The following is a 15,004-nucleotide window of genomic DNA, read 5'->3' as shown; positions in this document are numbered from 1 at the left end:
TAGAGGATTGTGAGATTTTGAAAATCTCACATTCACATAGGAAAAGAGATTTAAAAGCTGGTGGTTGGATGGAAGGGACAAGGGGTTGACTTTGTGACTAATCATGATGATTAGTCACTAGCAACTCATTAGGAGGGGGATTAGAGGAAAGGTTAGGTGAGATAGGATTTGTAGGAGGATTTGACTAGGAGAGAGAATGAGTGGAGGGAATAACAAATTAGAAGAATAAGGTTAAGTGAGTTTAGGAAGTTTCTAAAAGACTTTATTAGGTTAATGATGAATTAAGAAGATGATTTGTAGGAATCATGTAGGCTAACTAATTAATTGAGATTTATTAGCTAAGAGGAAGATTTGTGAGGATTTAATTTTTTAGAAGAATAAAGAAAGGGATTGATTTATTAAATAAATCAGTCACATACTATAGTGACAATATTAATTATATTTAATTAATATTGAGGAGAATTTGAATTAACATAATTAATTAATTAATTATGTGAGGAATTAAAAATAATTAAAATAATTATTTTTAAGTGTCTACAATTGGACACACAGCATACCAGATATGCCTGGGGACCATGCGTGCTCGCACATTTGTACTATGAGCTTCATCAGTTTGTATACCATGGATCCGTAGGATTGGTCTATGGAGTGACATTATTGCAGGTATGGGCTTATGAGCATTTGCCGGTTACTCGACCGATTCATTTCAGAGGTAGGGGCCATGGGCACAGTTTTGTTCATTTATATGATATGATTACATCTCAGCCGCTGATCGGAAGATTGGAGTATTGACATCGAGTCATCGATGAGATTGACACTATGGTATGGCGACCATACCGAGAGTGCGAGGAGTGGGAGGATGACGTCATGGAGCTGCCATACACATTCAGGAGCAGGTATTTGATTGGGCGAACGCCCTATGTACTGGAGAGGCAGTTGGTTGACAGGGTTGGCAAGCAATTTGGTAGGATTCAGCAGATGCCCCGAGGTTCCGGGATGTATTCTCGGACAGTGAGGGATCAGGCACACTTCGGGCCGTTATTATCATATGATTAGGCAGTGATGCAGCTAGTAGAGATGGTGCCCTTGCCTTGGGATATGTGGCCAGAGATAGAAGATGCAGGGATGGATGCAGAGTATACTGCTTATTGGGTTGAGCATCCATTTCCATGACTGACAAACCCAGGGGAGCAGCTAGATGGAGATGGCGAGGGTAATGAGGATGATGAGGGAGATGGTAGAGGTAGAGGTCGACAAAGGAGGTGAGGGGTGATAGGAGAGAGGAGAGTGGCTCCACGAAGAGAGGGTGGAGAGGAGAGGCAGGTTCATGTGGTGAGAGGCAAAGGTGGATTGCCATTACAAATGCCAGCAACACAGGGTCCTATACAGGTACAGGAATGGGGACAGGGACGAAGACAGGGACAGGGGCAGGGGCAGCCATAGGAGCAGCCACAGGTACAGGGGCATGAGCAGCCACAAGTACATGGGGGAGAGGAGGAGAATGAGCTATTGGATTTGAGGGAGATCTGTCAGGGACAAGCAGATGAGATCTAGGATCTCAAGCGGGAGAGGGATAGACTCAGGAGACAACTGAGGGACACTGAGCGGGAGAGGGATTAGGCTATCCAGCATTATACAGAGGCTGAGACAGCACTGAGGGCAGGGAGGCAGGTGATAGAGGACACAGGAGCTAGATATGCTTATGTTCTACGAGGCAGGGAGGAGATAGGCTACTAGAGAGACCTATATTATGGGGTCATGCCACCAGAGCAGAGGGCTAGGAGCTTCCATAGACCATCATAGACAATGACAACCACCGGAGGGAGGGATAGGAGACAGGCATCTAGCGGTGGGGTTATGGGTCCTCCACCACCACCAGAGAGAGGGGACAGGAGAGATGATCCTGGGGCGGGTCCTTCCAGGGCTCAGACTCCGTCGAGACCAGGTGGCTCCGAGGGAGGGAGTTCATCATAGCCTTAGAGGGCTCCCTATGTATCAGTTTTGTATCATTTTGTATGATGACACCTTCGAGTGATTGTATCCATATGATTTTGACATCATTGTATCTTGACACACACACACACACACACACATATATATATATATATGAGCTTCATCCTTGCGACAACTATATGCATGTGTACCGATGTGATGTATGTTCCTATGTGATGCTTATGATATGGATGCAAATATGTACATAATGAAGTGCAATATTATTTATTTTTTATGTTTTAATATGTTATGCAAATGCAAATGTGAATGTATGAAATGCTTATATGAATATGATAATGCAAATGATTATTGACATGATGAGAATGTAAAATGTGCTAACATGTGTTGTGTGCATGATATGATGCAATTGTGATATCTATATGTATGTATGAAACACTAATATGTGGGAATGCAGGTGCAGCTACATGAAATGCAAACATTTTTGGTGTGTCATTATACTCAGTCATGTGATAGCGGACTACACAGACTCATGAAGGACGATGGAGGTCAATCAAGATAGGCCAATAGAAGATAGAAGATATGAAAATAAAAAGAGATTCTTGTGCGTTATCATCAATGAGCTTTATTATGGCAAGTAGGTTATGACAATCGAGGCATATGTTCGACCCAGAAAGTCATTGTACCTATTTGCATGGAGATAAGACTGTCACAAAAAAAGAATGCCCCAATTCATACTAGACTCACATTGTCCTCATATCCTTGGACAAGTCATAGCATTACTAAGAGATAATCTATAGACAACAAAAAAAAATAGGTGACGATATCCCATCCTCGCCTTTCTAGTCAAAGACATCCTGGAGATAGAATCTCTAGTCAGAGACATCCTAGAAAAGCTAAAAGACATGTCACCAAAAGATAAAATCAAAATAAAACCAAGACTCGACACCAACATCCACTGTAGTCCTCAAGCTTAGTGTCTCTTGTCACTTGTATAAGTCTTATTTGATTATGGTCACAATGTTTACTTTCACAAAAGGATAGATAGCACTGAACCATAATGTTGTCTGAGTCTGTTGGAAGATTTGATTTGTTGAAGCCCATTGTTGCTGATGTGCCTCATCTGAAACTGACCAAATCCATGAAACTGATACTTTATTGCGGATATGTGATGCAAATGCTGCTTTATTGCAGATTGTGTGCGGATAGACTGAAGAAAGCTGGAAGAAACTGTACTCCTCAAAATGTGTGATGTTCTCAGTTCCACACCCATTACTAGACGTAGGATTTGCCTTAGCCACATATAGGAGTTGATTTATTATGGATGGAAAGGGGTGAAAATGAAGTATTATGAACGGCTAACCAATATTGGGTAGATCAATAACAAGCCATGATGGGAATGGGTAAGTTTGTTATGGATGGATAGGCTGTGAGTGTGTGCAAAGTGAAATGATGAAATGGAATCCTAAAGGAGGGAGGAGCAATGTCTCTACACATGGTGTCGGTGACCTGTTTTTCACCATGGCACTCTCCCAAGGTGCAACCAAAGTGGTTTTCACCATTGGACGAAATGATTTTCTTTACTTTTTTTGATTTTTCAATTTTTTTGTGTCACAAGGCACCTGTTTGCCAGGTTTTCACCAAGTAACAATTTTTTTTTTTTATTATTTTTTTGTATTTTTGAATTTTTTGATATTTTATTTTTTGAATTGGGATACTCTGAAGAGCTATGTGTAAAACCTGTAATGCATGCTTTTGATAGGATCCTCCAAAAGTTCTTCCTCTGTAGTTGAGAGTTTATATGCATCGGATCCATAAGTTGTTGTAATGATGTAAGGACCAAGCCAATTTGGTTCGAACTTGTCCTTCTTCTATCTGTCTTGCTGATTTTTAGGATTTTCTTTGAGAAATAAGTCACCCACCTCAAATGTGCAAGGCTTTACCTTATGATTGTAGTTGCGTCGTTCCTTGACTGAATGATGTGTAGCTCGAGTGACTATCTTCCTTGATAAAGGAACTGAGATAGAATTACTAATGTGTGAACTACGTAGGCCCATATGCGTGTCACCTAAAGAAGTTTGGGCATCCCTGATAACAAAGTCCTTCGAGGAAGTTCCATTAAAGGTCCATGATGTATCGCCAAAAGGGAATGGATGTGCGAAACAAGTGGATGAGTGATGAAGGCTTATGATTGTGAAAATGAGTGAGAGTAGGATAGCATGATGGAAACTTAGGATCAACAAGTATGCTTTTTGACTTGAAATTTTAGAACTTTTACCCCTAGTTATTTTGGTATTAGGGGAGATCATCTCTTGTTCTTTTTTCTTCATTGGATTTTTATCCTTGACTTTTATTTTTGCAGAGTCCAATAGCTTGTGATTTTGATTTGGAATAAAGGACTTTTCTTTATTTTTGACTTTTATATTTTTCTTTTCAAAGCTTGATTTGTGATCCCCAATGTGTAAGAGCTTTTGGAATTCTTGTTGATCCAAGTCTAGGAGAGGAATGGAAATGGAATGAGTGGATGAAATGGTAAAGCTATGTGAGTTCTCAAGAGGGCTGGCAATACGCTCAATAGATTCTTCACTGGAATCACTCTTAGGATTATTGGTATCAAAAGATGCTTGCACCACTAGAGGAGATTTGCATTCAGAATTAGTAGCCACAACACTAGGTGGTTCACACCCAATTCCTTGATATTGGAAATTGTTTATATATTGTTCCTGTTGACTGAATACCTTAGGAGATAGTGGGAGTTGATCAACATGAAAGATATACTCACCACACCCCATGTCTTTAATCTTGAATTTTTCTTTTAGCTCTGCTTGTTTTGATGTAGAAGGTTTTAATGATTCAGAATCAATGTATGCAGAAGAAGGAATAGCCTCTTGATTGACTGGGATTGTTATTTCTGATCTAGGTTGCAGATTGTTGCAATATATGAATGGATTTGGATCCTCTTTGACGGTCACTTCAACTCCATTGTGTGGGAACTTGATACATCGATGATATGTAGATGGGATTGCACTCATCTCATGAATCCATGGACATCCCAAAAGTATGTTGTATGTGAGATCTAAATCAAGGACTTGACAAACCACATCCTTCATCATTGGCCCAACTCTTAGAGGTAAGGTGACTGTGCCTTTGGATAAGTGCTCTTCATCATCATATGCCTTGATGTTAATTTTGTTTGTAGCATTCACAGCTTTGTATGAATATCCCAATTGTATTATTGTGTTCAAAGTACATATGTTAAGACCAGCTCCTCCATCTATTAGGACTTGTTTTATTCGATGTTTGTGTAGGAAGGCTTCAATGTGTAAATGTGCATTATGTGGTTGGCTCACGGAGGCGTCGTTAGCTTCTGTGAATGTAAGGGAATGTGGAATAGAAAGGTATCCCACCATGGCTTGAAACTGGTCAACGTTCAGATCAGTAGAGACAGAAGCGTCTCTCAAGATTTTGTCAAGAATGGATTTATGTGCAAGGGATATGCGTAAGAGTTCAAGGATTAAGATAAGCGTAGGTGTCTTCCAATTGTTCTACAAGATCATACTTAGGCTTGGTCGATGAGGAAGTGGTATTTTTAGCTGGAGCACCTTGCAAAGTGAATTTACCTCGACGAGTTGTAACATTACATTCAGAGGTAGGTTCGGAAGAAGATCCAATTCCTTTTAGGATGATTTTGGGTCTCTGGGTAGAATTCTCAGGCGTTTTGTCCTTGATGATAATGGTAGAGACATAATTGTCCATCGAAATGTGATTGATAGTTGAATCATAGTTTTAAGATGCTCTGGTATAGTTGGTTTGGTCATCTGTGGCTTTATCTTTTCCCTTATCATGTTTTGGGAATGGTTCTTTAAACATTTCAAGTTCTTGATTGGATGAATGTCCCTTGATCTCAATGCCACCTCTATCAATGAGATCTTGTATGATGTTCTTTAGTCGATGACAATTTCCTATTTTATGACCTTTTCTCTTATGAAATTCACAATACTCATCATCATTCCACCAATCTGGTTTAACCTTTGGCTCATATGGAGGCAAATCTGGAATTGTGATTATCTTATTTGCTACTAGCGTTTTGAAAACTGACTCAAGTGGTTCTCCCAATGGGGTGTACTTCCTTCATGATTTGGAAGTTGTTTGAAAATTCACCTGATTGTTTGTGGAGCTTGATCCGGAAAAAAATGATTTGGGGTCGTACTGTATTGGCATCAGCAACACCATCATTGACTGTGTTCTTATTTTTATTCCAAAATCTTGGCTTGTCTTTTCCTTTAAAGTGCTCTTTGTTTTCTTTTAATATTTTGATGACACCTTGCTTAATTAGGACCTTTTATGTTGCTAAGCCTTTTTCAATGACGTCCTTGAAGGTGGACAAACAAGCTTTTCCTAAGTCATAACCAATGTCTTTGTTAACATTTTGGGTGAACATCTCTACCATTTGTTTTTGTGGAATTTCATAAGAGCATCTGCTAGCTAGATTTCTCCATCTTTGTAAAAATGATGAAAAAGATTCTCCATCCTTTTGTTTGGTGTTGCTCAAAGTACTGACTAATATGTCTGTCTCTATGTTGTATGAGAAATGTTGGATAAATGCCTCTGCTAGATCACCCCAAGACTTAATTCCAAGTGGGAGTTGGGAGAACCATTCCATAGCTTGATCACCTAACCTCTGTGGGAATAATATCATCAAATATGTCTCTTCTGTTGTTACCTCAATGCAGGTTGTGAAAAATTGTCCTATGTGTGCCTTAGGATCCCCTTTTCCTCTGTACTTATCAAACTTAGGTGTCACGAAATGTGTGGGAAATGGAGGCAATGGAATTCTTTTGTCAAATGGATAGGGACATATGTGTCTCATTGTGTAAGTTGGATTTGGTGCATTTATATCCTCCATTTTCTTTTGTAAGTCCTTGATTTGTTGTTCCAAATTGTTCTTAGGTGGAGACCGACTTCTTGGACCATACCCAATGCTTAAACCACCAGGTGGAGGAGGAGAATTTTGCATATATGGATGGTATTGATCATACACATGTTCATATGGGGGAGGTCTATAATGATGTTGCGTATATGGACCACTTGGTATAGAGTCATGGTGAGGAATGGAATATCTGCTTTGTCTGTGTATACCATACTCTATAGGCATGTCATGAGTTTTTTCTAATGTATTGTCCCCAAATTTGAAATGGGGTTTCCTTGTGTCCAAATTTTGAGCATGCCTTTGAATATCCAATTGCTTTGGTGGTTGATCCTTAGCATTGGTATGTGATTGAGCATATTTTTTTGCATAAGACTTCCATAATGGTTTGCGAAGGTGAGTATCATATGCTTGACCATGTGTGTATGGGACCTCAGGTTTTTGAAACAAAGTTGATGGTGATTCAGGCACCATATGTGGTCCCCTATTGCCTCCACTATTAGGCCTCCTTTGATCCATGTTTTGGTGAGGTTGTTGCAAAGGTTGATTTTCCATTATTTGAGACATGTCAAAATCATGAGGGATCTTGGCTCCACTTTGTGCCATCACTTGTAAGAAATATTGTCTATCTCTCCTCATTATTTCCTCAACCAATCAATTGAAATGGGGATCCATAATGGAGTCTTCCACTTCCGCTGAATGTACTGAAATGTTGTCCATAATGTCATTGTGTATATCATTGTTGTTTATAGTGTCGATGTTCTCAACATTTGGAATGTTTCTATAGGCATCCATATCAGGTAATGTAGTATGATCAGAATTGAAAAATATATCATTGTCATACTCATAGGAACCCATGTTTGCAGACTCTTGAGCCTCTTTAGCTTCTCTCCTAGATTTTTGGGAACGGGTTTCAACCATGAACTAGGTCTTGACCAAGATGTGTGAGACTAGATGAAAATGGAAAGAGTATAGAAGAGTAAGATTTCGATGGAATGTAAATGAATCTGAAGTTTACTTGCAATGTCCAAAGTGTAAGACCAAGTATGTATGTAGTAGAGTAGGTGTGGCTTCCAAAGAGATGATAGTTTCTCTTGATGAGGTAAGTTGACCTTGACTCTAAGTAAGACCAAATGAGACCCAAAGGTGATAGACCTTGATGAGGGACCACTTAGCAAAATGTTGTTGTATGTAATGTGTTGACAAAGTAAGATGAGGACAAGCAAGTGACCTTTTGACTCAAGTTTAGACAAATGTGAATGTAATACAAGATGTAAATCAATGATGGACTTTGTGAGACCCAAAGACAGGTTGAATGCTAGATGAATACCCGGAGAGATAACCTAGGAAGCTCAATAGTTCTAAAACTGATTGCTCTAGTTTGTTGGACTATAAATTTTTCCAATTTGTGAAGTTGTTTGTTGTGACCAAATCTGAATTTTTTGACTATTTTTCGTGACAAGATGACACAATGTTGATGAGGACTCAATGTTTGCAAGTGTTTAGACTCAAAATGAATCAAAGAAAAGTGTATTGTTTGATGTAAAATTGTTTTGCATATGCTTGAAGACACAAAAGACATAATGTTTTGATGTTTGGTCTTGAATGTTTGATTGTTCAAAATAATACAAGCACAATTTTTATGGTTGGCCAGGACAATAGTTGTTGATCCCACATGACGCTACGCTATTCAGAGTGGATACTTAGATGCTTGACCCCACTGGCTCCACCCTCGGCACTCACTTCTCGGGGCAACCAAGCATCAGTCCCCATGAAAACTCCCTGTGGCGAACTTTATATCTCTACTAAGAACCGTATGTGTGTGGGCTGCTCCAGAGGTCCGACCTCCTGCCCCAACAACTAGAAGGATTTTGGCTTCTAAATCAAAAAGGTGCTAGTAAGGGCATCCACTCGTGTGGCCATACATGCGACACTTTTAGCTTTGTAAATACAAAAGGCTCCCAGCCAGTAGGGGTTACGCCCTACAACTGATCAAATAAATTTGATCAAATGAGTTTATGGGGAGACATAGTGTCGGTATGAACTAATCAGCACACATTATCCATAGTTTTCACCATGGATGCAGTTGTTTATAGTGGTTCAAAAGAGGTGGGTTTTCCTCACTACCACTTGGGCCATTCTCTCCTCACTAGTAGTCCTAATGACCATAGAGGGAGATGGGCCCTCTAAAGATGAAACAAAAAGAGCCTATTGCTCAAGACAAAAAAGAAACTAGTTCAATTTTAGTGCACCAATTGAAGTGTTTTCTAGTCTATGAAAACAAGACACACAATAAAGATCAAAAACCCTTGCCAAGGTCCTGCAACAAAGATCTATTAGTAGTTTGGATGGTTTCAAATGATCACCCCTTCCTGCAAGCACACAAGTTAGGTAAATTTTAGATCCAAAAGATTTTGTGAAATAGGGGTCTTTGACAAAATGATTTTGCTTTCAAGACAAGCTGAACCAATTTCATTAGCTATATCTGAAGATGTTAGCTCAATATAAACTAGATCTGAAATCCAAATGATGAAAAACTGAATCAAAGAAACCAACTTGCAAAAACTGAACACAAACACGGTTATCAATAACACAAATGCTAGATAAATATGCAAACGTGGTTAGATCTGATACAGGTGCGGTTCCTAAACACAGATGCAGTTGTAGGCCTCACAAACGTGAATAGGGAACACAGACGTGCTTCCTGGAATCTGCAAAAAAATAAAATAATGCTAAAGGCGCAGACGCGATTCCAAATATCACAAACGCGACACAAAATCAAAAATGTGATCCGAAGGTACACAGACGCAAAAATGTCAAAATATTATCGGAAATGTCAGATCTGCAACTTCAAAAACACAAAATCTACAACAAAAGATGTTAAATGCAAAAGAGACAAGAGTCCCACCGGGCGTGCCAAAATGTATACAGTGAAAACGGATAACAACAATATTGAAAGACTAAATGAATTCAACCACAAAACCCTAGCCTAACAACAACAAAGATCCACCATAACATATGAAGATTACCTAAGACAATGCAAATCAAATGAAATCACAAACATTATAACATCACATGTCCAATAGGGTTTGGATCTCCATTCTTCCTATCTCCATTGATCTTGCTTGATATATTTGCTCTCAGATTTTGTGTGCACAAGAGCTCAACAAAGAACGGAAATGTGGTTGCAAGTAGGATCACATATGAAAGATCGAATGCTAGGATGCTTTATTAGAATCTATATGTTCAGGGGTTGAAAATGCATAGAGTTGATAATGAAGGAAGCATCTCCTTATATATAAGACACTATAAGAAATGGAGGGATAAGATTGAGAGGTGTAAAAGATAAATGGTCGGCTATGATTAGAGGGTAGGTAGAGAAAATAAGAAAATAATGAGAGGGTAGGTAGTGTATGAATTAAGAGATAAATGAATTAAATAACTAAATAAAGATTTATTTAATTAATAGAAGAATTAGGCTAAGTAATTAAATAAATAAAATATTCATTTAATTAGACTGGTCAATTTTAGGTGTCTACAGATGTGAATCTTGGTTGTCTTTAAATCCACAAAACTACACTAAAACTCAAATTAAATATTTGAAGCAAGATGGATATTCATGCAATGATATTAATGTTTTTGATAAAGATAAACAAGTTTTACATGGACCCGAAACCGAAAGTTTTACAAAAGTCGACCTTCAGTCCAACAGACATAAACCAATGGCAAAACAAGGGAGCACCCCAGAAAAGTCATGAAAGCAAAAGAGATACAGACAACAAAAAAAAACAAAAAAAAACACTCAATTAAGAGAGTGCACCAACTCCTTGTTCTTCTAGATGGAAATCTTGTTGATTTCCTCCAGCTCCTCCATAATGAATCTGGAGGTGCTCTTATTTCTTCTCCTACTTCTAGTCCTGGAACTAGGGCCTATGGTTATGTTGTTTCCAGTAACCATGTCTTCACCTCCAAGATCTTTCTCAGGTTCACTGTGAATGGATTTGTATTTCGCAACCATGGCATTGATCTATTCGAGCCCTTCTATACTATTATTCATGGCTTCCTTGTTTATGTCTACCAAGTTCTTGAGGTTTTTCTTTATCTCCGCCATAGACCATTCCACCTTTTCAATTCTTTGTTCATGGTTGCATTTCATCACCTTGACATCTTGGGAGAACTTCTGGGTCATAATCATGAGCTTCTCTGATTTGCTAGGCTCAGGCAAGGCTATGAAAATATCAATAATCTCCTTAACCCCCGCTTTGAGGGTATCAATTTCTCTCTCTACCCACTTCCAGCAGCTTTCTTGGCTTCTGGTCACTTCCATCACCAGGTTCATCAGAGTACTATTCCTCAATAACCCACTATCCTCTTCTTTAGACATGGTCCTCTGCTTTTCCTTCAGGACATTAATTGGAATCTCCATCCTGGTTCAAAGTCTTCGAACCATAGTCCTTAGCTGCAAGCTTCTTCTTTTTAGAAAGGGGCTCGGCCTTAGAAATCATTTTGCTGGTAGATTTATATTTGTTGGCCGCCCATCTGGGGGGATTCTTACTGATAAACGTCCCAGGGGTGACCATCATCTCACCTTCTTCCATAGGCTTATAATCAAGGTCATCAAAAGGAATGGCACCCCCACTATCCTCCAAATCCATTTCTGAGTCGAAGACATCCTGAATATTAGTATGTTGGCCTTTCTCAGATAGAGAGGGCACAACTGCAAGGGTCTTAGTGTACTCCATGGTGAGCACAATAAGCCCTTCATGAAGGACAAGATTATTTGGATTCTCCATATGTTTTTCAATGATATTAATGTTACTCCTAAAGAGAAAGAAATAAAAGTTGATGATAATTCACCTCCTTTCAATGAAAATGAAAGTAGTTTTTTTAATATTGAAAGCAATGTCCTAGACAATCTTTATGGTTTAGTTTCTTGGAGGCAAATTAGAACACATGCTAATAGATTTTATAAATATTTTTTTTATAATAAAAAACTAGGATTTCAATGCCCATTTCAATGTCCACTTATGTTAGAATTAATGAAAACATTGAAAATGCAAAAAGTAATGAAAAATTAGGAATTTATATAAAACCAAAAAAGAAAGATGAATCATTTAAGCAAGTTTTATCTACCATTGCTATTAAAATGAAATCATAGGATTTTTCTTTTTAAATAGCTTTCAAATAATAGGGCCCCATTATGTTTCTAAACAGGGCCCTGTTATTTTCTAGGACCCATAGCTAATGGGGCCTCGTTTAGAAAATAATGGGGCCCCATTCCTAGCAGCATTCTTCCCAATGCGTGCACTTCCCCTGTAATTGGGACTCAAATTCTTGAAACCACCCATAGATTACTTTTAGCATCTTTAAGTTCATGTTTTTGTGACAATTGTATTGCTTGATATGAGATGTGTATGTTTATTAACATGAAAAGAACTGATTGTTGTGAAATATATTATAGTTTTGATATGGGATATGTATGTTTATTAACATGAAATGAACCAATTGTTTTAAAATATATTATATTTTTAAATACTCTAGTAGATATTTATGCTTGTTCGAATCACATAAATGGTGCATAAACTCTATCATAATTTCTTGATGAAATATGGTTTCTCATCACAATACATGACGAGTTTGACAAAATACCTCAAAGAAATAAGCATAGAGAAGGATGGTATGCAACCAATTTGACAACATACCTTAATTAAGAATGTGCACTATTTGGATACATGTCTTGAATAGATTATGTCTCATTGAATCTCATTATCATAAAATCTACTCAAAATGGATTTTAACAAAAAGCTTCAAAAAATTTGAAGTGAATATAATTGGTAAGTCAAAAAAAAAAATTATAACCTTTGATAGCTTCCTCCATGTTTTTGCCAAAATGATAGCACTCTAAACCATTGGTATTGACCTCTATCAATGCATAATAGAATAAACAAATTTAGATATTGTAGTTGAAAATACTTTAGCAAACAATTTTCCAAAACATGAAACTAGAGACAAAACATGCTAATTGTTTAATTTAAAGCCTCAAAACAAATTTAATGTCATCAACAATAAGGGGCATGAAAAAATAACAAATAGGAATAATACTTTTCTAAAGAGAACTTCCTCAAATTTTAAAATAGACTAAATGATTCTTTTTTAATGTGAACCATAGAAAAAGATTTTATAAATATATTTAGAGATCCTTTAATATATTTATCAAGAGATAGATTTAAAGATCACTATAAACAATGTGAGAACCTTTAAAATATATTTCAAAACAAGTATAGTTCATTTTTCCAATTTCTATTGTAAAACCTTTGTTCTTGGTAGCTAGCAACTACTATTTTGTAGGTTTGAAGATATTTTCCCTTCTTTCAAAATTGATTTTTAAATCATCTAAGATATGCAAGAAATAATGTCTATTATTTATGCTATTACTAATTGGAAAAATGACCAATACATATTATATAGTAAGCATTACATCAAAAATATTACATTACTAATAACTTTAAAATATCTAAATATTAATATTTAAACATAAACTTAATATTAATAATGAAATTTAATAATAAAATAACTCTCAAATAAAACGTAAAATTATTTTCATTCAAAATTGTTAGAGTAAAGGTATTAGTTTACTTGATTAATTAAATCTTATTGATTTAATAATTAAGTCACCTTTTCTCTATTTCAATTAAGCTAAACTAAGGAATATTAATAATTAATTAATTATTAATTAGTAATTGCTTTTAGGGTTTTCCTTTTTAGGTTTGATCTTCTTTTATAAGGATTGATCCCTTTTATAATTCACCAATCTGATTATTATTATTTCATTCTTTTGCTCTAGGTTTTCAAAGCAATCTTTGTGTTTTGTGAATCTTCCATTGTTGTGACAGGTTATTTGCATATAGGTGTTCACTGCGTTTTGTGAGGTTGTAATCCATAACCTTTACATGGTATCAGAGGAGGTTCTTATTTCAGCATCATAACAGTCATTCGATGACAGTATTTGCAGCTTCTTCACGCTTCCATGATTCTTCATGCTCGTCTTTTGTTCCTATCTTTTGGAACATTCTTGTTTGGAGGCTTCTTAGTCCTTCACTTGAGCTTTCATCTCTTCTTGGAGAGAATTTTTTTTTCCCACTAGGTTTTCTCTTTTTCTCTCCACTTTACAGAGATTTCATTGCACTTGGGTACCTCATCAAGCATTGTTGTTGGGACCCATTTTGGCTTTCATGCATATAGTCCTTAGTTGTTTTTTAGCTTCTTCCTAAATTCATCTTAAGGGGGGGTGTTTCAGAGCTCTTCACAGTCATCCATGTACGTTTTTCATATTTTACTCTAGGTGCATTTTATTCAATTTTTTGTGTTTTCACACTCTGGTGAATTACTTGGACATATGAAGTCGTGGAAACTTCTCCTTTGTGTGGGATGACTTGTTTTTTGTTTTTCTTCATGTATTTCCAGTCTTATGTCTTTTTTTGACATTCTGAGATTTCATTATAAGCATTTATGATTTTGTAATCGCACTGAGATAAAGTGCCTCTGTTTTCCACATGTATTATGGGATCTTACACATCAGTTTTGTGCCTTATTGTACTCACACTATGATATAAAGTGCCATGGGGGTTTGATGTTTGCCTTTGTTTTCCTTCATACCTTTCTCATGCATGTGTGCCTTGGTTTGCATATGCTTTGTATTTGCTTGTACTTTCATGTCTGCATGGTCAGATGTTCTTGGTTCTTCATCGTGCACTACATTATGGATTACAGATTCAGTGTACCTATCATACCTCTCCCTTGTCAGTATTATGGGGGGTTTCTACTATTGTTGCTAATGCTTCATTGGTTTCATATTGGAGTGAGCTATGTATTCAGTATTTGTTCCTTATGTCTCACTCTGCTCATCAGGACCTCTATCCTTATGGTGCCTCCTAGAGCATCTTTAGGTGGGAGTACAAATTCGACACCTTATACACTTACTCTGGAGCCTTTAGATCAAGAGCAGAACCCTTCTGAAATCCTAGCGCTCTCGATCCCGAATGCGAGAGTTCCCATCTAGAGCTCAGTCCTCGAAGGCAGAAGGGATAAGCCTCTAAGCCGCGTGTGTAGTAGCAGTAGTAGCAATTC

This window comes from Cryptomeria japonica, chromosome 11 (assembly GCF_030272615.1).
Source record: "Cryptomeria japonica chromosome 11, Sugi_1.0, whole genome shotgun sequence".
NCBI classification, from domain to species: Eukaryota; Viridiplantae; Streptophyta; class Pinopsida; order Cupressales; family Cupressaceae; genus Cryptomeria; species Cryptomeria japonica.
This window is presented reverse-complemented; position numbering follows the sequence as displayed.